Source organism: Vulpes lagopus, chromosome 13, assembly GCF_018345385.1.
Source record: "Vulpes lagopus strain Blue_001 chromosome 13, ASM1834538v1, whole genome shotgun sequence".
Lineage (NCBI taxonomy): Eukaryota > Metazoa > Chordata > Mammalia > Carnivora > Canidae > Vulpes > Vulpes lagopus.
The window spans coordinates 17949783-17974179 of NC_054836.1; the positions used below are offsets into that span (position 1 = coordinate 17949783).

The window sequence follows — 24397 nt, forward strand, 5'->3', positions numbered from 1 at the left end:
TGTTACTTCTGTGGCTTGTCTAATGCGGTTCTTGTTAAGAATCCAACTGATTATCTCCAAAATCCAGTTCAAGACTAACTTCATGAAGCCTCTATTTTTTTCTAGTCCAGTTCAGAGTTGTACTGAACTTTTCTGAGCTCTTGTAATATTTAATATTTAAATCTGTACCACTTAGCTTAGCACTTACGTATGCACAGAGTCTGGTATTGCTTGCTAAGTATTACACGCTCACACATCTTATTTGCTCATGTAGGTTATAACCTCTTTGAGGTCCTGGCCACAGACCTTGGTATGCATAAGTGAGAAGTGGTCTTTGACTTTTTGCTATCTCCCATAGTGCCCAGAATAAACTTAACTACCTTCTAGGTTTTTCAAAGAAAAACCATAAGAATCCCTGGTTTTGGTAAGTTTCATTTCTTTATGATGTAAATGGGTTGAATATATGTAATTCTAAACATCAGACTTACCCAGAGGAAAAAATGCTAGAACCAGCATCTATTTAATATGTTACATCTCTTTGATTAGTAAAATGATGTAACATTTCTTTTTTTTAAAAATATTTTATTTATTTATTTGAGAAAGAGAGAGGGGAGAGATCGAGAGTGCACAGAGGGAGAGGGAGAAGCAAACTCCCTGCTGAGCAGGAAGCTCGACATGGGGCTCGATCCCAGCACCCTGGGATCATGACTTGAGCTGAAGGCTTAATGAGCCACCCAAGTGCCCTGATGTAACATTTCTAAATTTAAAACTAAGTGCTTTCTGGGAACATAAAATAAAAAACAAACTTTACTGAAGAAAAATAGCCAATTCATCCTTGTATGGATCCCAGTAAAAAAGATCTAGGAAATCCATGGACACATTCAACAGATATTTATGGAATGCTGACTGTGTGTGAGATACAGTTCTATGCCCTTGGGATATCCAAGTAAACAAAGCAAATGTCCCTAACCCTCTGGAGTTTCATGTTCTGTGACAAGACATAAAAGCATTAACTTGTATTCATCTAAATACTGCAGGGCTGGCTACAGATCTTGGTATGTGTATGATGACAGCAGAGGAAAGAATCATAATGTAAGGGATGGAGGAGACAGCTGTTATAATTCTACATCTTGTGAGTTAGAGGCGCTGGTAGCTTTTGTTCTGGACTAGATTTTCAAGTGAACAGCCTTTGGGAGATAAGAGATAGTGTCTCCCTCTGGGGCAACAGCAGGTCTGTCTTTAATATAGTGTCTCACACTGGGGCAAAGGTCAGATGGACATGCTGCCCGTCAGAAACACCGCATTCCCTAAGCCTGGAGTTTGATTTGTGTAACATAACTCATTGTGTGAAGGTGTCACTCAGTCCTCTCAGCCCTCTTACTTCCCCATGGGAGCTGGTGTGCATGCTGGTACTCTAGCTGCTGCTACTGCTGAGTAATAAACTGTCCTGGTCTCTAACCTACGAGTCTTGTGTTTTCTGCCAGCATCCATGAAATAGTGGTGGACTAATCTGTTAGCTTGCAAGGAGGGTAAAATCTCAGATGCTTCATAGTTCTTGCCGTCAATCTCTGACAGCCTGAAGAATGGGGACTTGTTAGTTTATAAAGGCAAAACACGAGGAGGGGGAGAAGGTTGAAGTCTGTAAAATCGATCAGAGAAAACTTGGTCGTGTTCACCAATCCTGAACATCAAATTAAGGAGTCAATCCCTAATACTGGGGAGAGGTAAGTTTGGGACAAAAGAAAAGAATTTCTTCACTAGAGGATACTGACCTTATAGAATTTACCATCTCAAAAAATGGTGCTGGCTAAAAATACAAACTGTTTTTAAAAGGCTTCTCTCGATTTATGGATGACAGACTGAGAATGCCCAGTTCAGTATGTATTTGATGACTCAGTCTTGGCCAGGTGGAGGATCATGTCCTTTTAGAACACAATTCTCATTATGTTTAAGAGAAGGACTATTGGGAAAGATTAATAATCTAGCCTAGCTAGGGCCATTTTTAATCTACAAAGTAAGAATTAGAACTTTACTGCTTTATTGAAATCTAATCTGAAACATGTACATATAGACATATATTTGGGATGTATAACTATAAAATCTCCTTTAGAACAAGACACAATTCATAAAAATTTTAATTCACAAATCTGCAATAATCTTGGTGAAATATGCTCATATTTTAGTGCAGTTTTCTACCAAACTGGATGTGCCGAACACTCCCAGGGAATTTTTAACAGGCATATCTTGAGAGAAAAGTTCTGTGGTTAAATACATTTGGGGAGGGACACCTGGGTGGCTCAGGTCTGCCTTTGGCTTAGGGCGTGATCCTGGGGCCCTAGGATAGAGTCCTGCATCGGGTTCCCCATGGGGATCTTGCCTCTCTCTCTCTCTGTGTCTCTTGTGAATAAACAAATAAATCTTTTTTTTTTTTAAAAAAAGAACTTGTTAAATATGTTGGGGGAGCCTTGCACAATATATCCTGGAAATTCCAAAATCTGCTACCTTAATATTAAGAGCTCTGATGAGTCCTGAGTAAGGAAACTTGTGTTTTAACCAGGATTTGTCAGATTATTTTAGTATTATCCTACCATTTCATAGCACACCTTACATCTTATGAAACATAATTCTTCAAAACAGCAGATAGAGAAACGTCCTTTAACATTGTTAAAAAAAAGATTTTTGTATTAAAGAAAATACTGTAATGGCAATGTTATCTAGAAAGCCTCACTAATTTGAAGTGGAAAATAACAGTGGGCAAGGGACAGAACCAAACCCTGGTTTGGGTAGCTGATGCAGGATGGGTAGGGTCATCTCTCCTTGAGGGAGACCTTGGGGATCTTTGTTTTTTAGGTCCAAGAAGTCAAAAAGCTCCAATTTTAGGAATATTTCTATTTTTCATCAAAGCATAAAAAATCATATGATAGCTAACATTTATTGCTGCCTATCAATGTGTTAAGCAATTTTGAGCACTTTAAATTCTCACAATTAATTAGGAGAGAGGTACTCTTATCCATTTCCACAGAAAAGGAAAAGAAGACACAGAGAGGTTTAGTAAGTGGCCTAAAGCTACACAGCTGGTAAGTGGAAGAACTGGGATTTAAATACAGGTAGTCTGGCTCCAGAGTGTCAATCCTTTATGAGTGCAATTCATATCACCAAGCAATTCACTGTACCTTCCAGTTGGGTCAAAGCCTTAACGTAAGTAGCCTGCAGAATTCAAGGACCATAAAATTATACGCAGAGCACATGCTAACACATTTTCAAAAGCTTGTCAAAGTTTTACAGTTGTACCAGAAGAAATAAAATACAAATGGGACTGCATGTACCATCATCAAAAGCCCCTCATGTACCATTGTCAAAACCCCCTTGCGTAGTAATTCTTTTCACTGATTTGTTACTATATACACCATTACCCTTAAGTAAACAAACAAGGAACTACTAATATACTCATGCTCTTTTGATCACAGCAATGCTCAAGGCCACTTTGTGAAATGGTTCATCTCTAAAGTATTTTTCTTACAAAAAATATGATATAAAAAAAAGATATATAGTACATACATATTCGTGTCTCCCTCTGCCCCTCTCCGGCCCCAGACACAATTCTCTATCAGCCCCCGACACAATCCTCTGTACGCTCTTGGTTGAATGCAGAGTGCTGGTTGGGTGCAGCTACTGCTAGGTCCTTTTGACCTTTGGAACTGATACTCCTCACTATGTAAGACATTCTCAGCCAGAGAGCAACTAAATAGTCTTTGTGAATTGTGTATTCTGCAATGCTTATGGCTTATTCCACTTGTTTTGTTGTGTTGCCATTACTTTATATGTTGGTGTGTTTGTTAATTTTCTATTGCTGCTGTAATGTATTACCATAAATTTAGTGGCTTAAAACAACACCCATAATTCATCTCATAGTTCTGTAGATCAAAAATCTGGGAATGGCTTGGCTCAACTGGGTCTCTGTTAGTCTCACAAAGCTGAAACTGAGATGTTGGCCTGCCTGTAATCCAGACTGGAGCTTCCCATCTCATTCAGGGAGTTGGCTGAATTCAGTTCCATATAGATGTACTGAGGTCCCCACTTCCTTGCTGGCTGTCTAGTGAAGGCCACTCTTAGCTCCTGGAGACCTTGCTCTGGTTCTTAATGTGGCCTCTTCATCTCAGAGGCAGCAACAGTGAGCTGGATCCTTTTCACACTTGAAATCTCTCGGACTTCCCCTCTTCTTCCCCCATCTCCTGCCTCTAGCCTGAGAGAGGGCTCTCATGATTAGATTAGGCCCACCCAGATAATCCAGAATAATCTCCCTATTTGAAGGTTCATAACCTTCATTACAGCTGCCTTTTTGCCATTAGAAGGAAAGAAATTCATAGGGATTAGGGCATAGACCTATTTATGTGCCACTATAGGTACAATTTTTGGTGAACATTTTTGTGCCAAGATTGCTAACAGTGGTAGATATGCTAACCCTGACTCAAAAACAAACAAAACCAAAACCAAAACCAAAACCAAAAAACCAAAAAAACCACAGCAGGATGTTAAATTCCAAGTTTTACTCTGTTTCCAGCAGGCTTTAGGTCCAGGAAATAGGGTCCTGGACCTGACAGGTCCCTAACAGCAGCCAGTTAGGGAATGGTGGAAGGTCTTTGACATGTTGCCTGAGATCAGCAGCTGTTCAAATGATAGCTGGAAGAAATGACTGCCAGAAGCACAGGATGACTTCAAGGAACTTAAAGAGAGTATAGGGATTTCTGCAAATGTATAGTCCTAGGAGTGCATCTCTATTGACTAAGATACTAGTTTAAAAAAAAAATTAACATGAAAGGGCAGGAGCAGGATTCTGGATCAGCCTGGGCATGCCAGACAGTGACCTTTTAGTTGGATCCTAGGGAGTCCCTGGGGATCTTGGGAGAAGAAGCAGGGGCATCTAGGCAGCTAGAGTACTCTGGGTAGTGGCTTTTTAACAAATGGGTATGGAAACATTGCCAATATTTTAACAAGCGGTACAGGATGCAATATTAGCAACCCAAAGATATTCAACAATGTGGATACATTAAAAATTATATTGATACGCTATTATTTTATTAAGCAATTCTACCAATGTTGAACATTTTGATTGATTCCACTTTCTGTGTTAATATAATCTTTAAATAGAAAAAGTCAGTGTTTAGGAAAAATGGGAAGATGCCAGAAATTATGATATCAGCAGGAACAAATCACCCACCTGAAAATTTAGCCCAGTGCCTTTTGCATCACTTCTGCAATTTTCTTAAATGTCAATTCAGCTCTCTGTGCCTTGAGGGGACTGTAACTTGGATGCTCCATTTTATGTCTTTATAATTGTTTCTTATCCCATGCATCTCCCTTCCTATTTCATCTTTAGTTTTTCACTCTGACCTACTCTTATTTTTAAAGGTCTTTAGAGACCATTTCTTTCTAGTTACAGATGGGCTAAAATGAAACATAATTTTAGTCATATTTAATTAGACTTTTAAATCTGATGGTACACTCTGCCTGAAGCTTTTTCAGGGGAATTTCTGAAGTCCAATTACAGGGCGAGTCTCATAATAAGGACTATTAATTCATAATGAAATTATTTGCTTTTAAGCTTCATCCAGATCCTGTTGTGAAAAATATACTAACCCAACCACATTCCTATAGGGTCATTAGTATGGCCAGTACAAACAGGTGAGGTCTGCTGAAGTCACAGTTCTCCTCAGAATGATTGTGCAGAGTTGGGTGTTGGGGCTGAAGACAGCCCCTCAGGGAAGGCCACCAGTCCTCTCATACTGTGGCTTCCCATTCTTGATGTGCTAATTTTGATATCTCTTTCAGTTAGCTCAAGTTTGCCCAAGTTGTATTAAACAAACAAACAAACCAACAGTAAGTGCATCCTTGCACATATGAACGTTTCTGTTGCCTTCACTTGTTTAAGACAACTCATCTGAGTACAAAATTCTTGGGCACAGACTTCTTCCCCACTCCTCACCCAGCTGAAGATTTTTTCTTTATTCTCTTGTGCCTTTTAGTTCAATAAAAGAGAAGTCTGAGGCTGGCCTGTTTTTCCTACCTTTTTGCACAGCTTTCAAATAAATTTGTTCCTTGTTAGCTTTTCTCTTTCTCCATGAAGTTCAAACATTTGCCAAATGTGCCCTCTGTCAGCCTTTTGGCAGATTCCATGGGTTGCCTTCCCACTACCCATTTTTCCCTTTCACCTTATAAGAGAACTTGATGTTCTTCAGACCACCATCTGTCTGGTCAACAGAATCCATTTCTCTGGTGTCAGTCCCTGGTTCAAGTGCAGGCATATACCACAAGCAGTTCTCAGGATGAATTTTGGCACTTGTCTTTGGAGCCCAGGAACAATGAATGTGTTCTTTGTCTGAGCGTCCTGATGTTGAAGATGTGACACCTGGAACCACTGCAACCATTTTGCCATAAGAGAAGACAGTCTTCCAGGATGCCAGGACATAGTTAAAGGAATCTTAGAGAAATGAAGCTGTAGCCTCTGGATTAAGCCAATCCTGAATCTCACCTATCTCTGGAATCATTGTTTCTGTCCGCTAATAAACTCCTTATTCTTTAGTCAACCCACATGAAATTTTCTGTACTCACAGCCCTGAGCACCCCAACTACTAGGGCCTCTTTTTCAATGATTTCCCCCAAATACTGAGACCTTTGAATTCATATATTCAAATCCTGTCTCCATTCAGGAACATGTTCTATAATTATGTTTTTGATTACTGCCATTTCAAGGCCATCAATTTCTTAAGCCAAGTTTCCATTCTTTATTCTTCCTATTTGTCATTTTCTTACCGTTTCAAACCTTTTGTTCTTTTCCTCAGCATTGTGTGAGAATGTCTCAATACTGTCCTTTAAATCAATGATTCCCTGTCCTATAGTATTAATTCTACTTTTTATTCCTTCCAACCAGTTTTTTTTTTTTTTTGAGAGACTGCATGAGCAGTTGGGAAGGGGCAGAGGGACAGGGAGTGGGAGACTCCCAAGCAGAGTGGAGCCTGAGGTGGGGTTCGATCTCACTACCCTGAGATCACGACCAGAGCAGAAACCAAGAGTGGGATGCTCAACTGACTGAGTCATCCATTGATCCCTCCCTCTGACCAGATTTTAATTGTGTCCCTGTACGGGGTTTCCCTACAGCTCCACATAGTATCTACCTCCCTTCTCACATTAGTTTGCTGTTTCTGCATTTCAGAATGCTCAATGCTTGGAGCCTTTGTTTCTGTTTTAGAGAGCATGTCTTCTAGTATTCTGCATTAGTCTACTAATTTTTAGAAGTTTTCTTCTGATTTTGCTAATCCTTTTCAGTTTTCTATCTTTTTCTTGGACTTCTAAATAATGTTACTTGCCTTGATCAGTAAGTCTTTCTTCAAAAGCCACAAGAATTTTATTCTTTTAGTTGGTGTTCTCATTCTAAAAGGGGTGACAGCCCAGACAAGTTGTAGTCAACAAAATGTAGACTTTACTTGAACTCATTTCTGTAAATACTGAAATACTGAGTAGCTCTTAGATCAATTTTAATATCTACCATGTTTCATCTAATATTGCTCTCATGTGTCTACCTCCTGATTACCCTATTACCTCATTACCTGATTACCTGATTACCCTATTACCTCAGCTCCCCTGCTCCTTTTTCTGGTATATATACTCATACCTAAGAAAGAACGAAACAGAATGCTGACGGCAGAGGGTAGGCAACACACTGTAGTGATCTCAATAGAACAGTGGTTGGGAATAGCTGACCATTTTTTTGAATTGGAATGAACCTTGTGTTTCTGAAACCAGGGAAGGAGGGAGAGAGAAAAGTCTATCTAATTATTTTTAGGTGCACATAACAACACCAAGGGACCAAATGGATTTTTAAGTCTAGTTCTGGCTAACTGGAAATTTTTCCAAATAATTTTGATAATTCTCTCACTGCTAGTTTTAATTCTGGTTTTGTCTTTTTAGTAGGAAATTGAGAGAGGGGCAGTAGGAATCATTTTAAACTAAAAGGTCCTAACATTTTTAATGACTTCTGATTAAGAGCTCACAGACACAAGAAGCTATTAATATGCAATCTTTATTTTTTTTTTTTTGATTTTTATTTATTTACTAGAGTCACAGAGAGATAGAGAGAGGCAGAGACACAGGCAGAGGGAGAAGCAGGCTCCATGCACCGGGAGCCCGATGTGGGATTCGATCCCGGGTCTCCAGGATCGCGCCCTGGGCCAAAGGCAGGCACCAAACCCCTGCGCCACCCAGGGATCCCCTATTTCTTTTTTTTTTTTTTTTTTGAATATGCAATCTTTAAAAAAAGGTACCAGTTTAGGGGGAAAAATGTAAAATATCTACATATTCAGTTCATTCCCATACCACTTAACTGAGTGTCTTTCTTTCTTTCTTTTTTTTTAACTGAGTGCCTTTCAAATTAACTTTATTACACGCTGATACCTGTAGAATTCAATATGACTCTGACTAGCAAAACACACAGCAATTGGCTTCCAGTTTATTTCTGAATATCAAAATATTAGTATGTCATATGATTACTAAATGGTTGGGCAACATAGCGCAAACACATTTGGCAGGCTCCTGATGCCTGATTTCCAAGGTTTTGGACCTTCTCCCAGGTTTCAGAATGAGAATATCCAGCAAACTTGAACTGTGCCAGTGATAAAAGAAGAGCTAGTAGTATCCAATTCAGCTCATAGTAAAATCTAATTTCTAACGGAAACCTGCCATTCTAAACTGAACCTTGCAATACTTCAATTAGCAAGTGAATACTGCCCATGTATCCATAGCTGTCTCTGTCCCACCTTTCTATCATATCTTAAGATTTTGTGAAATGTTTATAAGAAAACAAGATCCAGAAATAATAAACCAGATTCTTGCTTTTATAAAAGGACATGCACGTATATGCACATACATGTGTATACATATGTACCATACACACACAAACCCCTAAGCAGCTGATTGCTCTTAGACCTATTTCTGAATAGATTCTAATCTCTGAAAATTTAATTTAGCTAGCAAAGCTGGAACAATAAACCAGAAACTCAGTACTACCATGTATTATCAGAGAAGGTATATACGGAAGGCCATGTTAAATGCCCTGGATCTCTCACAGTTAAATTGAGGAGAAGGGAACAGCAAGAGAGTGACACAGAGAGAGTGGAAGAAAGAAAGAGAAAAAGAAGGGCAGAAGAGGAGGACAGAAGCCTGAATGGTAGACAAGAGGAGAAAAGATGGAAGGAGAGAAAGAAGAAAATCTAGGAAACTTTTAAAATTTTTATTAAAAAAAAGAAGTCCAATACTTCTCAGTTAAGCCAGAGACTGGGTCTTATCAGATGATGAGCTCCTTCAGTCACTGTGAGAAGCCAGATGGAAGGCAGAAGCCCAGTATGAAACAATGGAGCATGGGTATCAGACAGACCAGACCACCCCACAGAGATGGGCCACATGGAGTTACCGACAGATTGTCACTATACCCTATCTTTTTAGGACAAGACCAAATGGAATCATTTGTCACATCTTCCCATTTGTTGTAATTTGGTGTCGTAATGCTGTTCTGTGAAAACTATTCAGGAATACAATAATATCTCCTGAATTTATATTTATCTAAAATACTTTGTATTATTCATTATAGTGTCTATCATCTTGTCTGGTAAATCTTCATGAACATTCTAAAGCAACAAATGTAATGTTATATGACATTTTTATGGTATTAACAAGGCCAGACTTAACTCAGATCAGAGGTCCAACCTCCAGCTAAAGTAATTCTGCACAGGCTTGGTACTTTTCAATTTTCAGGGCTGGGAGGTACCTCCTGCCAGGGGAGCCAGGGGACAACGAAGACAAGCTTGTCACTGATTAAAAGATTGGACTGGTAAGAACGAGCTTTCACTATATAAAATAGTTAATTTCTCTGCTTGTGTTTTATAATTAAAAGTGGATGGCTTCTTGTCTCATATATTTTTATTCAAAGCAATGGTTGAAAGATGTGACCAGAAGACCTGAGACTTCACAACCAAGGTAGAAAGGAGACCATCAGTGTTAAAGCAAGTGCTTCCAGAGTAAATGCAATGAGGAGACCCAAAGGCAAAATCCGAAGCAAAGATGCATGAGGTCTGGAGAGTAAGAAGACCAAGAAGGAAGGGCAATGTGAAAAGAGGGCCACATTCCAAGTTTTGCCTGGAATGAAGATCATGCCACAATATACATTATTCTCCAAGCCTAGGCACTCTGGAGCTCTGCAGAATGACCTTCATGTTGTCTGTGCACTGGAAAAAAACTAGTCTGAAAAACGGCTTGGGAGTTTAATCTTAAGATAATTTTTTTTTTTAACTGACAAAAGGAGGTTGATTCCTTCCCTATCACTACACAACTGATAGAAAGGAAACCCACAGTGAATTTTACAGTTGAAGGAGGTCTCTTATGTTTCAAACTAAGCTTAACAACAGTTAAGCTTAACAGTTAATTTTTATAAAATTACCATATTCACTTATACTTCCCTCTTGATATTATTTTTAAATATGGATAGAGGACATAGCCAGGGCTTATATGTGTCCTTGTTTTGTTTTGCTTTTTTTAAAAAAAAATTATTCATTTGAGAGAGAGAGAGAGCGAGAGAGCGAGAGCGAGAGAGCACGAGCCTGAGCTCATAAGCAGGGCAGGGGGGGAGAGGGAGAAGCAGACTCCCTGCTGAGCAGGGAGTCTGATGTGGGCTCTATCCCAGGACCCTGGGATCATGACCTGAGCCGAAGGCAGACTCTAAATTGACTGAGCCACCTAGATGCCCCTGTCTTGTTTTACTCTTGCCAATACTTCTAATCTTTGAGAACCTTAATCCTATCTCCCACCTTAAACTTAAAACAGAGTTTAATTGAAGCTTTTTGGAGGGCAATTTGGTTTAGCTGGCAGAATTTTAAGTATGCATGTTATCTGACCCTGTAATTTTGCTTCTGGAATTCACCATACAGAAATACTTGGACAAATGTTCCGCAAAATAAGCACAAGGATTTTACTGCAAAATTGTTTTCAATAAGACTGAAAATAAATAACCCCTAAATGTCCATCAATGGGAAATTAAATTATGAGATAAATGAACTGGCAATTATTCAGCAGTTTAAAAATGAGTTAGATTTCAATGAATTGATATAATATATGATAAAGTGAATAAGGCAATGTAAGCCCATCTCTGTGACACAAATTTATCGATGTACATCTATAAGTATGTGTGTATATATATATGTATTTATAAACACACACACACACACACACACACACACACCTTTGAATTTGCAATAAAAAAGATCTGGAAGTACAACCAGGAATTCATCTTTGGGAAGCAGATTTTGGATGAGTACAGAAAAGATAATATTCACTTTTACACTTCTGTGCCATTTGGCATTTTGCAACCAGACTACTCTACCTTGTGATTAAAAATTTTTCTTTTCTTTTCAAAAAGCTAATTGGCATCTAAATCTCCTAATTTGTTTCTGTCCTTAGCAATTCTTGTTTCTTAAAGTGGGATGTAGAGAGATCACAGAGACTGTGAGGCTCCAGGTGCAGGCAATTTTAAAAGAGAGGGGAAGATCTGCAGGTGCTGACAAACCCACTTGCATGTTGGCGTTCAAGTGCCACCAGTTCAGGGACAAAGGCCCAGCAGCTGCATCAATATCAACATCAACATCAACTCTTTTAGTTTTATATACAAGGACCTCAACTTTTTAAAGCCTCCAAACTAGAAAATAGATTCAATGAGTCTAGGACAGAAGGGCACTGATTCACTTCTTCTTCCCTTTCCAGTAAATGGCAGTCTGTTTTTTTTTTTTTTTTTACTTTTCTATTTGATGGTTTAGAGCTGTGTGATCTTGTACAGTACAGGTGGCTACTGAGCACCTGAAATGTGACTAGTCTGACTGACATGTGCTCTAAGTGTAAAATACATGCTGGAGTCTGAAGACTTATTATGAAGAAAGAATGTAAAATAGCTCATTCATTCATTCATATTTTTAAATATTTATTACATATTGAAATAATATTTTAGATATGTTGCATTAAATAAAATATACTATTAAAACTAGGGATACCTGGGTGGCTCAGCAGTTGAGCATCTGCCTTCAGCTTAGGGTGTGATCCCAGTCCAGGGATCAAGTCCTGCATTGGGTTCCCTGTGAGGAGTCTACCTCTCCCTCTGTCTATGTCTCTGCCTCTCTCTCTGTGTCTCTTGTGAATAAATAAAATCTTAAAAAAAAACCCCTAATTTTATCTGTTTTTTTTTCCACCTTTTAAAATGTGGCTACTAGAAAATTTTAATTAATTGGTTAAAAAAATTATTTATTTAACAGAGGGAGAGGGTGCAAAAGAGCACAAGCAGTGGGGAAGGGCAAAGGGGAGAGGGAGAAGCAGACTCTCTGCTGAGCAGGGAGCCCAACGTGGGGAGCTGAAGGCACATGCTTAAACCAACTGAGCCACCCAAGGGCCCCTAGAAAATTTTAAATTACACTGTGGCTCATGTTATATTTCTATTCAGCAGAGTTGCTTCAGACCTTCATGGATGGAATGTCTATATACTTAAACGTTTAAAAAAAGGAATAGTAAGGTGGAGAGGGAGGCATGAATGAACACACACATACACCCCAACTGTTACAATGCTATCCTCTATATCTTGATGCCTAATTTTTAGAGTTGCTTGTTACAATTCAGTGTACCTGTTATAGACCATATAGTTCTGAGTTCAAGCTCTGCCAATGACCAGATGTGGGATTCTGGGGCAAATCACTTGGGAAGATTAAACTGAATAATATATGTCAAGTGCTCAGGACCATATTCAAGGGTATGTAATAAGCTCTGTCGATAAGTGTTAGCTGTGCCAGACATCAGTAAGAGTTCCAGAACTGACCAGATTATGCTTCTACCCAGAAGCAATATCAGAGTTAGAATGAATCTTAGACATTATCTAGTAAACCTCAGAAACCCAATATATAAAAAAGATGAAATCAAGCTAACCTGAACAAACTGAGTGTGGGAGCAAGAAAGGATGTTAACGCCTGAGCTATCCAGGAGTGTGAACACCATAGATGTGGTATCTTATACAGGCCTCTTCATTTTACAGATAAAGACACTAAGCTCCAGGCCAACGAGCTGTCTTCAGTCACAGAACTGGTGAGGGAGGGATGACATGGAGTGAAATATCTGGTTCTTGAGAAAGAACACTGCTCTGCATCACATCATTACTGCAGCTGTGGAGGGCAACGTGTGTGCCCAGAGAGAATGTGGCTGAGAAAAGCACCATGAGACAAGACAGATGGAATGCTGAGGAGCCATTTGGAGTGGGGGGGAGTGGGTAGTACGGCAGGTCTCTTTCTGAAGAGGCAGCTTCTAGGGTTAGCTCTGGGAGATGAAAGGGGACAGGTTGGTACCCAGATCAAGAAAAATGTGTGGATTCTAAGGAGGAAAACCTGGGGCAAATTTTGGGATTAAAGTAGGTCACTTTGAGTAACATAAAGTTACATCTTGGAGAGGAGTATGTACTGAGGCCAGAATAAAGTTGGGGCTTCTTTAGAAGGTCTTTTTTTTTTTTTTTTTAAGAAGGTCTTGAGAGCCAACGGTCCTAGACCAGTTTTTTTTTTTTTTAAGATTTATTTATTTATTCATGAGAGACACAGAGAGAGAGAGAGGCAGAGACACAGGCAGAGAGAGAAGCAGGCTCCTCGCAGGCAGCCTGATGTGGGACTTGAAACCCGGACCTGAGATCATGCCCTGAGCCAAAAGCAGATGCTCAACCACTGAGCCACCCAGGTGTCCTGCTAGACCAGTTTTAATACGTTTTTGCAAAGGGGTGACAATAAGAAGATTAACTTATGCTAAATCCATGAGTGAGCAGGACACAGGAAAGCAGGCTGCCTATGAAGGACCAAACTGAGTTGATGGAAGTCGAGATCTGAGGGATCCTGTGGAGACAGGATCCACAGGACTTAAATATATGAGAAGGATGAGTAAGATCCTAAGTGACTTTAGGAACCTAGCTGGGTAACTGTGGGAATTTGGATGCCATTAACAGGAAAGGAGATGGCAAGAGAAATGGCTGGTTTGGTGAAGGTAAGGTGTCCGTGAGATGGTTGGTGGAGAGTCAGCCAATCAGAGAAATGAAATGTGGTTCTGGAACTCATCTGTATCTTATCTATACAGAGTCTTCAGAAGCATCTAGGCTTGGGAGAGAAGAAGAGCCAGTAAAAGAGATAAAGAAAGGCAGAGGCATCCAGCACTGTGCTTTTTCTTTACCAACAGCAAGGCCAGGAAGAGTTTAATGGAATAAGTGGTCACCAGATTGAGATGCTGAAGATACCAAGAAGAGAACAGAGAGCTGGTTCCTGTTAGCTCAGAAGGCAGCAGATGGACTGCAAGGAGGATTCAGCAGTTAGATAGATATGCCTGGGTTCAGAGCCTCTCATCATTTATTAGCTGTGGTACTTTGTACTACTTAAGCTTTTTGGGCCCCAGTTTTCTTACCTGTTAAATGGGGGTCAACAGTATCCCACAAAGTCACTGTGAGATTTAAATGAAATTATGTATTTTGAGGCACCAAAGAACACTTGTAGTAAGTGCTTGCTAAGCATTATCTATAATTTTTATCATTGGAAGGATTTAAGGAATGGCAAATGGTGAAGAAGTGGAGGCTGCATGTAGAGACCCTGTTCTTTTCAGAAATTTGGCCATGAAGACAAGAACAAAGATTGAGGGCACAGAAAAGGGAGAGTGAGGTCTTTTCTAGAAAGGAGTTATGAAAGCTAAGGGACAGGGAGATTCTGAAGTTACAAATCAGAAGGGGATGATGGATAGTGGCAGTGTCCAGGAGCAGGGTAGCATGGAGAACACAGTCGAAGGACTTGTCTTGGAAGGAGAATGCATCCTTCCTTAAAAGGAGAAATAAGGTGGCACCGGGGTAGCTGAGTGTACTAAGCGCCCAACTCTTGATTTTGGCTCAGGTCATGATCTTGGGGTGACGAGATGAGTCCTGTGTGGGGGGCTCCATGCTCAGTGGGAAGTCTGCTTGAGATTCTTTCTCCCTCTCCCTGCTTCCCCTCTCCTGCTTGTGCTCTCTACCCCTCTCTCTCTAACATAAATAAATAAATCTTTACCAAAAGAGGAGAGAAGGAAGAGAGGGGATGAATATGAGAGATTTTTGAGTTGAAAGAAGGGGCACAAAGGAGCTTACTTTGGATAGACTTGCTCATCTCAGTCAAGTGGAGATGTGGTGGAATGTTGGGCTGGAAGCGCAAGGACAGACTGGGCTTAGGGACTGTGGGGGTTGGAGAGTAAAGAACTGTGCATGGGACCAGGTCTTAGACTGAGGGAAGAGATCTAGAGGAGAAGAGATGTGGCCACCAAAAGCCCAGATGGCAAGTGCTAGAAAGCCTACATGTCCTTGTTGCGTGGAGCTTCAGGTTTAAAGGTGGAACACAAGGATGACGATGATCCCTAAGGTGCAGTGAGGGCCCCTGAGGAGTGAGCAGAGGGCACAAGTTCATCAGAAGGTCCTGGATACCTAAGTGCAGGCAGGGGGAGACAGGGAGAGGGTACACTGAACAATGCAGCAAAGTTGGTCAGGACTCTTAGTCTGCTGTTTCCTCTTACATGCCAACTACTTCCATCGGTAACAGTTCTTCCAACTCTGGAGTAGCTTTGATAAAGCTATTATGCTTAAAAAGAGCTCTATATTAAAAAAAATCGCTGGTTCTATGTGGCAGGTGATATAATTAGGAAGGGGAGACTAAAGCGGGAGAGGGTGGCAAAAAGGAGCTAGGAGGCTTTGGCCGAAGAGTGCCCCCAGCACCAGATGGCCTGGAATATCCCAGTTCTCTTCCAGGCGAAGAGAGCATTGACAGAAAAGGCGTGAAGAAGGAGACTTCAAGAAAAAGTTCTATGAAGGGGGACAAACTGGCCCAGAACAGGGATCCCAAGGACCGAGAGGGAAGGATTAACACAGTTTGGAGAGCCAGAGAAGGGGGAAAGCGGGTTGCTCAGAACAGGGATAAGACCATGGAGAGAAGTCCCAGACCAGTCATTGCCAGGAAAAGGGAAGCAATGACTTGTGCAGTTGGAGGGAAGAACATGATGGCAAAATTGGCAGGAAGAGTACTATAAGGATAAAATCTAGTTTGCAGAGAAGACCACAAAATAGGCAGCCCCAAGGTGCCCAACTGGAATGCTGGGTGCTGGAGTGCCGCAGAGCTGCCCTGATGGGGAAAGGCCAGGCCATGCCCTTTGGTGGCTTTTCAGTGTGCATCATGGAAAACAAATGCATTTTTCAAATTCATGTTAAAGTAAGATACATATTAAGCATAAGAGAAGTCAACATTGATTACGTTAAAAAGTACTCATTCGTTCTTAGAACTACTCTAATGCATTATTCAACCAAGATTAGTTCTTTTCCTAGGTACCATCTGGGGTATTTCCTTACTCAAGAAAATGCTTCTTTAAAGTTCTTCCTTTTGGGTTGGTTCTTTTTATAAAGATTTTATTTATTTATTCATGGAGAGACATGGAGAAAGAGGCAGAGACATAGGCTCCCTTGGGGAGCCTGATGTGGGACTCCATCCTGGGACCCTGGGATCATGACCTAAGCTGAGGGCAGACTTTCAACCACTAGCCACCCAGGTGCCCCTGGTTGACTCTTTAAAGGAAAAAAAAAAAAAAAAGCCTATGAAAGCATCCCAGAAGAGATAAGAATTCTCAAGGTCTAGTTGTATGCTCTAGTTTCCATACACATGTTCTGACCTAACCTGAGGTGATGGGTTTCTACTCAAGGCTAGGGCGTGTCCTGTGCAGTCTTCAGGTCAGCCAGTTAAGAACCTCAATTTACTGATGTCACTAAAGAGAGGACTCAAATAAGGGGAAACACCAACATAGTAACCAACGGGAAAATTGGCAAGGCACTCAGTGACATTTTAAAGTCATTAGTTCACAGACCACTCAGCCACAAAGGACAGTTTCACTGTCAGTTTCTCAGCTACTGGGTGTTTAATTCATAGAAATCAATGATGACTAACCTAGAAAGGCCACCACACATGGGATAATGTAGCCATGAAGCCTTGTTTGTTTCCTTCCAACAGTGACTGTATTTATGTTCTTCCTGGTGGCATTTGGCATTTCTTAGCTAGGGATCAGTAGGGTTGGCAACTCAGAACTTCTAAGAATTACTATCTGCTTACCACAATCTCCATATTCAAAGAACTAGTTTTAGGATTAGTTTTTTTCCCCTCCCAAAGAATTAGCATGTTTTACTTTTTTAAATGTGCATTTTCTTTTTATGAATTTGCTATAACCTGGAAAACCCCATAACTCTCAAACCACAGACAATAGTTCTGAGCAGGATCACAAGATAACCTGGATAGCTAGCAACTGTGAATTTAATTTGCCATGAAGTTAAAAATCAACCTATCTCATACATTCATCCATCCATCCATCCATCCTATCCCATCTCATGCCATCCTTCGATCTCACTAGTTGTCTACTGACTACATTCACAGCAATGTTTTTTAGTATTAAAATGTAACTCAATGTAGGGTATAGGTGGACCACCCATAGGCAAAGAGCTATAGGAAGAAGATAAAAAATTTCAATTCTTACCCATTTTGTAGCATGTCACTGTTAAGTCATTGGTGGCAATTATTAAACCAAGGTAATAGAGACAGATTGTATAAAATTCTCTGGCAGCCCTTAATAATATTACAGAGAATCAGGGATCCCTGGGTGGCGCAGCGGTTTGGCGCCTGCCTTTGGCCCAGGGCGCGATCCTGGAGACCCGGGATCGAATCCCACGTCGGGCTCCGGGTGCATGGAGCCTGCTTCTCCCTCTGCCTGTGTCTCTGCCTCTCTCTATCTCTCTGTGACTATCATAAATAAATAAAAAATTAAAAAAAAATTAAAAAAAAATAATATTACAGAGAATCAATTGGTCAACCTTTCTTATTTTTTTCTTTTTTTTTTTCCAGTCAACCTATCTAATATGGGAGCGCCTGGAAATCAAAGCTATTAAATGTATGGTTTGCTTCTTGACCTTTCTAAAATGTCATTGCCGTTACACTGTAATAATGCACAAAACATTCCAGATAAAGTATGACCTAGTAGGGTAAAACAATAGCAAGGGCAGAAACATGACAGAGTGGAAAAAAATCTAAGGTTACAGAGTCAGGCAGCCCTGGATTCAAATCTGACTCTGCCATTTAAGAGCTGTTTGTCCACGGACAAGTTATTTACTCTCCTTGCAGAAGACTTTGGTTTGTTATCTGGAAACTCTGGATAGTAGTCCTCAGAATGTGGGTTTACTGAGATAATGCATGTGAAGTGCCTGGCCCTGGCTCTGTCACATGGCAGACAAGTGTTACCTCCCTTTGTTTTTTTATTTTTCTCCCTAGGTTATGGAGAATGGTGACCCTTACTGATACAGAAATGATTATTCCTCAACAATTTTATATAAACAGCTGGGATGTGGCCTGTATGGGAAGGTTGATCCTGACTTCTGGCCTTCCAGTGAGAAACTGCTTTCCCTCCCTGGAAAGAGTCTTCTCATTATATCTATTCACAGAACCCTATGCTTCTTCAGAACACTTATCCTGGCTCAGGCTAATCAGCTAATCATGCATGCAATGCCTCTCTTCCCCAGTAGGATTTAATTTCTTCTCTAAAAAAGGGTCTTGCATCTAGTGGCCATGCTGTAAGTTACTTGTAGACTAATGAAACACCTGTTACAAGGTTTCCCACATGCAACATAGACCACCTGATATGTGAGAGAGATGATTTTAGGGGCTGAACATGGACTACATTACTCAATAGTTTTAAGGTTATATATTTGAGTGTGCACTAAACAAATAAGAACTAGTTCATCAGATCTGTGATTTTATATATTTTTGCTCAGGATGAGGCTAAAAAAAAGTAAATTGTCTATAAAATATAAAAAAGAAACAATTGGAACTGAAGAATACAGTCACTAAAATGAAAAATACATTAAGAGAATCAACAGATTAGGGGATACAGAATGGATCAGTGATCTGGACAACAAGCAAGTAGAAATTACCCAAATGGAACAGCAAAAAGAAAAAAATAAAAAATAAAATCAGGATAGTTTCAGGGACCTCTGAGGCACTATCAAGTATATTAACATTCATATTGTGGGGATCCTAGAAGGCGAAAAGAGACAGAAAGGGACAGAAAACCTATTTGAAAAAATAATGGCTAAAAACTTCCCTGACCTGGTGAAGGAAAAGACATCCAAGTCCAGGAAGCACAGAGAGTCCCAAAAAAGATGAACTCAAAGAGATCCACACCAAGACACATTATATTCAAAAAGTGTCAACAGTTAAAGAGAGAATCTTAAAAGCAACAAGAGAGAAATTAATAGTTACAAACATGGGAACCCCCCAAAAGACTCTGAGCTGTTTTTTTTAGCAGAAATTTTACAGGCCAGAAGAGACTGGTAGGATATATTTAAAGTGCTGAAAGGGAAAAATTTACAACCAAGAATACTCTAACCAGCAAGATTATTATTCAGGATAGAAGGAGATATAGAGTTTTGCAGAGAAGCAAAAGCTAAAGTAAAGGAGTTTATCAACACGAAACTGGCCTTAAAAGAAATGTTAAAGAGATTTCTTTAAATGGAAGAGAAAATGCCATAACAAGAAAGAAGAAAATCATGAAAAAAAATCTCACTGGTAAAAAGGTAAATTTATAGTAAAGGTAGTGGGATCAACCACTTTGTAGCGAGTATGAAGGTTAAAAGGCAAAAGGAATAAAATTATCTAGAACTACAATAATTTGTCAAGGAATATACAAAACGGTATGTAAAATATAACATCAAAAACATAAAACATGGATGGGAAGGAGTGAAAATGTACTGCTTTTAGAATGTGCTTGAACTCAAGCAGCCATCAACTTAAAATAGACTGCTATAATATATAGGATCTTATATAGGAACCTCATGGTAATCACAAACCAAATACCTCTGATAGATATGCAAAATATAAAAAGAAAGAAATATAAACATAACACTAAGGAAAGTCACCAACTCACAAGGGACGAGAACAAAAGAAAGGAATCGGAACTATAAAAACAACCAGAAAGTCATAAACAAAATGGCAATAATTACATATCTATCAATAATTACTTTAAATGGACTACTGCTCCAATCAAAAGGCACAGAGTGGCTGAATAAGTCTTAATAAATTTAAGGATTAAAATCATATAAAAGCATCATTTCAAACCACAATGGTATGAAACTAAAAATTACAAGAAGAAAACTAGAAAAAACATAAACACATGGAGGCTAAACAACAAGCAGCTAAATAACCCCTGGGTAAATGAAAAAAATCAAAGAGGAAATCAAAATATACCTGAGACAAATGAAAAGGTAAACACAATAGTCCAAAAGCTTAGAGACACAGCAACGGCAGTTCTCGGGCTCCCAGCATGGAGCCTGCTTCTCCCTCTTCCTGTGTCTCTGCCTCTCTCTCTCTCAATCTCTCTCTAGGTCTATCATGAATAAATAAAATCTTTAAAAAAAAAAAAAGAATTTTACAGTGATACAGATCTACTTCAAGAATAAGCATTTACCCTTATACCTAAAGGAACAGAAAAAGAACAAAGCCTAAGTTAGTAGAAGGAAGATAATAATAAATAAGAGAACAGAAATAAATGAAATATAGGCAAATCTCGGAGATAGTGTGGGTTTGGTTCCAGACAACCATAATAAAGTGGGTATCAATAAAGTGAATCAAATCAATTTTTTGGTTTCCTAGTACATATAAAAGTCATGTTTACACTATACTGTTGTCTATTAAGTGTGCAATAGCATTACGTCTAAAAAAACCAATGTATAAGCCTTAATTTTTTTTTTAATTTTTTTTTATTTATTTATGATAGTCACAGAGAGAGAGAGAGAGAGGCAGAGACACAGGCAGAGGGAGAAGCAGGCTCCATGCACCGGGAGCCCGACGTGGGATTCGATCCCGGGTCTCCAGGATCGCGCCCTGGGCCAAAGGCAGGCGCCCAACCGCTGCGCCACCCAGGGATCCCTATAAGCCTTAATTTTTAAAAATATTTTATTTAATTATTCATGAGAGACACAGAGAGGCAGAGACATAGGCAGAGTGAGAAGCAGGCTCTCTGCGGGGAGCTGGATGCGGAACTCGATCCCAGGACCCCGGGATCATGACCTGAGCCAAAGGCAGATGCTTAAGCATTGAGTCACCCAGGTGCCCATGTATATACTTTAATTAAAAATATTTTGCTAAAGAATTCTAACCATCATCTGAGTTTTGGGTGGGTCCTTATCATTGATCATAGAACACCATAAGAAATATGATAATAATGAAAAAGTCTGAAATATTGCAAGAATTAGCAAAATGTGACAAGAGACATGAACTGATAAGCAAATGCTGTTGGACAAATGTTGCAGACAGACTTGGTGGAATCAGGGTTGCCACAAACTTTAATTTGTAAAAAAAAAAAAGAAAGAAAGAAAGAAAGAAAAAAAGGCAGTATCTGCAAAGCACAATAAAATGAAGTATGCCTGTAGTTAATAATAATACATAATAACTTGGAATGGTGACAAATAGTAGCTAGATTTAACGTGGTGATTGATTTGCAATGTACATGAATGTTGAATCACTATGTTGTACACCTGAAACTAATATGTCAATTATATTTCAACTAAAAAAAACAAGTAAATTGTTTAGGGTAAAAATTTAAGTAAGTATAGTTGTTTCAAGAATATGGAAAAACCATGAAGGTGTTAAAAAAGATGACAACATTTGGGAAATATTGCCATAATAACAAGCAGGAACCCCGGGGTAGACACATGCTAATGCCACATTCTCTGATTTAGGATTAACCTAAGGTAATGAGGAGTCTGCTTTCAGAATCTATGGCTTGTAAATTCAGCTGGACACTGCAATAGGCGTGTCAACACCGACTCAGGACTTAAGCTACAATCAGGTCAAGCTGGGGGCTAGACCTCAGAACTCATCTGGCATGAGTAAGAAGCATGCACTTTCAGATATCTTGGTGTTATCACAGGAAATACCAAACATGAACAGAGCAGGAACAGGGTCACATCCCACAGCCATATTCAAGGTCAAAGCCAAACCAGCAGGAACTACCTAGGAGATAGAACACCCAGGCCAGGAATGATGTATGGTAAGCCTGGATTCATTCTTCAGCCAGAAAGGCACAGAGGACTGGATTCTGATATTGCTTCCTCCTTCAGGCAATTAATTATCAATTTATTACCTCTACGCAAGGCTCCAAGAAAGGGTAACTTTCTTTTGTGCATCTCTAAAGAGCCAATGGGTCTCTACCCACCATCTCACTTCCTCAGCAAACTGAGGCTGGCTGTTGCTGCCATCATGGAAGGAGCCCTTCACTGAGTCTCCAACACTGAGTACCCCCTTCTCATGCTAGGGTGAAAATAAGGGTATATCCCTGTCATAGTGGATTAGAACAAAGAATGAATTTTCCCACAGAAAAAATGTTATAAACAGAAAATGGGCTTTGATGAATTAGCACCAATAACATTTCATATATATTCCAGGTTATACAGGATTCCACAAGCTAGACTTACATAGGATTCTGCAAGCCACTTCAGTGGGAAATGTTTTAATGCTCTAAAATGAAAATTTAGGTTGCAACTGTTCCATAAGTAGTGACTAGCTATACTTAGAAATATAGCAAGTTCCTTACTAGTGAATGCTTAATACTACATATCTTAAATTTTATCTTTTAACATCTTTCAGGAAGATATTGATTTTATCATCAATAGTGGCTGGTATCAAGTCTTGTACTATTGAAGAATAACTGACCACTCTCATCCCATTACAAAAGAAGGACTCATTCTTTGTATTTGAGGACAATTCTAGACACAGAAATCTAATTCTACCGTACATTTCTTGAATCAGCTTTCAGCTTAATGAACTTATTTATGAGATGAATTAGAATAACTGTCCTGACTTCCATCCTGCAATGCTGACAGTAAATTATTTCCTGTTCTGACCATATCCTTTATTTTTTTTTAAAGATTTCATTTATTTATTTTATTTGAAAGCAAGCCAGGAAAAGGCAGGTGGGCAGAGCAAAATGAGGGATATGCAGATTCCCCACTGAGTGGGGAGGCAGACGCAGGACTTGATTTCATGACCCTGAGATCATGGCTTGAGTCAAAATCAAAAAGTCAGATGCTTAACTGACTGAGCTACCCAGGCACCTGTGACCATAATCCTTTAACACAATGTTTTCTATACCTGTTTGATGAAAAGAATTACAAGAGGTACTTTTAAAAACAAGAATGCCTGGCCCCAGCCCAGTAATGAATCAGAATCTCTAAGGGAGAGATCTGGGAGTTGCACATTTAAAGACTGCTCATCCCTGGTGATCCTGTCATCCAACCCAGTGGTTCTTAGCCTGGAGGGTGAATTAGGATCACCTTGAGGGCTTGTTCAAACACAGGTTGCTGAGCCCCAGCCCAAGAACCTCTGATCCAGTGGACCCTGGGGGAGGGGATGGGATTTGCATTTCTACCAAGGTCCTCAGAGATACTGAGGTTGTTGGTACAAGAACTACACTCCCAAATCACTTATTTAGCCTGTTGGGCAAACACTGAAGCTACCTTCAATATTACTTTTTTCTTCTCTCCTTGATAGAAAAACAACACTGGATTAAAATGCACAGGACTTCATTTGGAGCAATACTCTTGTTACTTTTTAGCTGCGTGATGTCAGTTAAATTTATCACTGTGTATCAGTTATGTTTCATGGGGAGGTGTAAAAAGGTAACAGAAGGGCAGAGGTTTGGTCTTGTACTCGGCACACAGTAGGCCTGCAATGAACATCTAAGTATTCTGATTTCTTTGGCATGATTCCCTCCTGTGAGCCACATATAAAAAATGCTGAGTTCAAAAAAAAAAAAAAATGCTGAGTTCTAAAAATAGGTCCCCAAATTTATTATAAGCACTAAACTTCATTTGGTTAAAACAAAAGAACAGACCAGGAATGGCTGACCACTTCTCTTTCTTCTGAGCTACTGTGTAGCTGACATTTTGAACATAACATGTATAATAGGAATATATACTCAGCTTTCCAACTCACATTTCCCATGGAAAACAGAATTTTTATTTCTCTTTTATTTTTATTTCTAAAAATAGAAAACAACGAGTTAACAGATTATGATTAGGCTCTCTGCTTAATTTTGATTTGCTGAATTTAGTACCCACGTATGGATTATTTTCCCGGCAGATCTTTACAATATTGTTTGGCTATTTCTTGTGACCTGAAAGTCAAACAAATGAATTACAGACCCTAAGAGTCAGAGGTCCTTGGAGGTCATTCAGCCCACCTGCCTACTCTACTAGTGCCACTGAAAACACCTCCAA

General features: G+C 39.6%; 1 protein-coding gene across 2 annotated transcripts in view; it reads right to left on the minus strand.

Moving 5' to 3' along the window:
- CDK6 (cyclin dependent kinase 6) overlaps nucleotides 1–24397 on the minus strand; it is a 242430-nt gene that overhangs the window by 44893 nt on the left and 173140 nt on the right. The gene's annotated exons all lie outside the window — the stretch shown is intronic.